The sequence below is a fragment of the Hypanus sabinus genome, chromosome 22 (assembly GCF_030144855.1).
Source record: "Hypanus sabinus isolate sHypSab1 chromosome 22, sHypSab1.hap1, whole genome shotgun sequence".
Lineage (NCBI taxonomy): Eukaryota > Metazoa > Chordata > Chondrichthyes > Myliobatiformes > Dasyatidae > Hypanus > Hypanus sabinus.
The window spans coordinates 49,269,282-49,272,330 of NC_082727.1; positions in this window are offsets into that span (position 1 = coordinate 49,269,282).

Here is a 3,049-nt window from a genome sequence, read left to right on the forward strand (position 1 = left end):
AGAAGTTCTTTGATACTTTTCCCTCTTTCTGTACCATTGGTACTGACCTTTCAGGAAGGTCAGAGGGTCTGCTTTCATTGAGAGCCAGGCATTCTTATGATTTTTATCCTCATGTCCAAAGCTGAACATTCTCACATTGAATACCTATGATTCTTCGTTCTGGCTCTAAATAAGAGTATTGTCATGGATACTGGTATGGGTCCTTGTCATTCTGTGCAGTAGGTAGAACGTCTTTCCTACTAATGAATCACATCTTTTCTGTTCTTCAGTATATCATTGCCACATCTTGATCAGGGTTGGAAAGTTCCAACAGTGTTAGTTCCATGTTACCGTTTTGATGATGTCTTCTTAAACTAATGCTTTCTTTAGCAAAAGCATGGCTTCATGATTGACAATGCTTTTAACTGCCTACCATTTCCTGTACTTCTACTTTCATTCTTTTTCATCCTGGTTTTCCATTTCAGGTATTCACAATCTTTTTTATGCCATGGACCCCTACCATCAACCTAGGAGTCTATAGACCCCATGTTGGGAACCCCTGTCTTAACACGCCTATTTCTCCCTTCAATTTCAGCATTCCAGAAACAGTTTTCTCTCAATGATGCCTCGTGTAACAAGGTCTCCCATCCCATAACTCATCCCTTAGGAGTACACAGATGTGTTTACTCTCTCTTAATCTAAGGTTTCAAATTCTCCTTACAGCTGAAACTATAGTTTATTCAGACTACTCTCTCTGGCTTTCGCATCAATACTCAGATCTAAGAGTATTAGATCAATACTTCTACTGAGCAGCATCCACAGGCGATAACCAGCCTGAAAGCACATCATTCATGGCCAAACCTGGATCCCATGCCTTTCTATCATGGAGTCAAACACCGTGTCCAAAGAAAATTTAGCACCAATCTCTCCAAAGTATTTACCTCATTGTTTATCCAAGTAGAAAAAAAGTTGAGGCTCTGGCACCAATTCCTCTGATAGAGAGAGAGAAAGAGAGACAGACAGAGTGAGAGAGAGAAAGGCTGGGAAATGGATTATGTCAAAATTGACAGACATCTTACTTCACTCTGCACACCTCACATGAGAGACAATAAAGGCAGATGGGTTTAAATTGGCATCATGGTTGGTGGAGACATTGTGGACCTGTTCTATGTTCTAATATCAGACAGCTTAATGATAGTAGTGTGGCGACCCATTTCCTGGCACATCCGAACCGGCTCACAATTAGATAGCCTACGGGGGTTTGCGAGCACAGAGCTTTGGAGCCTCTGCGCCACGGGGGGGCAGGTTGAGGGAGGCTTAAAAGTGAGGCTGAGGATTTCGAATAAAGTTTTTTCCTTTGACTGCAGTTACCGACTCCGTGTCGTAATTTTAGCGCTGCATGTAGCACACCGCTACAATCGGTGACCCCGACGGTCCAAACGATTTTTGGACCAGAAATGACCGATGCCGCCTCTGTTCATGCGGTTTCGTTGAAACTGCCGGGTTTCTGGACACAGCGACCGAACCTATGGTTCCAGCAAGCCGAAGCCCAATTCCACGTTCGCCAGATCACCTCAGAAGACACCCGCTACTACTACGTGGTGAGCTCCCTCGACCAGGACACAGCAGCCCAGGTCGCGGAGTTCGTACTGTCGCCCCCGGCAGACGGCAAGTACACGGAATTCAAAGCCCTGCTCCTCAGGACTTTCAGACTCTCACGGCGCGAGCGGGCTGCCCGTTTACTGCACCTGGATGGCTTGGGCGACAGACCTCCTTCAGCTTTAATGAATGAGATGTTGTCTCTGGCCAACGGACACACACCCTGCCTCATGTTTGAGCAGGCATTCCCGGAGCAGCTGCCCGAGGACATACGCCTGCTGCTGTTCGACGCGGATTTCAGTGACCCCCGGAAGGTGGCAGCCCGGGCGGACTTCCTGTGGAACGCCAAAAAGGTGAGCGGGGCGTCCATCGCACAGATCCCCCAGCCACGCTCCCAGCAGCAAACCAGTCCAGGCCCGGCCACCGAGCCCGCCAACCCCAAGCCCAATGAACACTGGTGCTTCTACCACCAGCGGTGGGGCGCAGAAGCCTGCCGTTGTCGCCCACCCTGCAAGTTCCCGGGAAACGCCAGGGCCAGCCGCCGCTGATGGCTATGGCGGCTGGCCATCGGGATAGCCTTCTGTATGTGTGGAACAGAAGGTCGGGACGTCGGTTTTTGGTCGACACTGCTGCCGAGATCAGCGTTTTATCTCCGACAAGTTACGACACCCGCAGCAGGGCACCGGGGCCCCCCCGAGGGCCGTGAATGGCAGCACAGTAAGGATCTATGGCACCCGTCAGGTGCAGCTACAGTTCGGCTCCAGCCAGTTCACGTGGGACTTTACACAGGCTGCCGTAGCCCAACCGCTTCTGGGTGCAGATTTTTTGCGGGCTCACAGCCTACTGGTCGACCTGCCCAGGAAGAGACTGGTACACGCCGAGACCTTTCAGACGTTCTCCCTGGGTGCAGCCCAGTTGCCAGCCCCTCACCTTGGCTCCATCACGTTGTCCGACAACGACTTCACCAGGGTCCTAGCGGATTTCCCATCGGTTCTGGCACCACAGTTCACAGCGGCCATGCCCCGACACGGCGTACAGCACCACATCCCGACCCAGGGACCACCCCTCCACGCCCGCGCTCGGCGGCTTCCCCCGGACAAGCTCCGACTGGCGAAGGAGGGGTTCCAGAGGATGGAGGAATTGGGGATCATCCGGCGGTCCGACAGCCCATGGGCCTCCCCCCTGCTCATGGTGCCCAAAGCGACAGGGGGCTGGAGACCGTGCGGCGACTACCGCAGGCTGAACGAGGCTACCACACCGGACCGCTACCCCTGTGCCGCACATTCAGGACTTTGCAGCAAACCTGCACGGCGCACGGATCTTCTCCAAGGTAGACCTCGTCCGAGGATACCATCAAATCCCGATGCATCCGGACGAAATCCCCAAAACGGCTCTCATCACCCCGTTTGGCCTTTTCGAGTTCCTCCGCATGCCATTCGGCCTGAAGAATGCCGCACAGACGTTCCAGCGG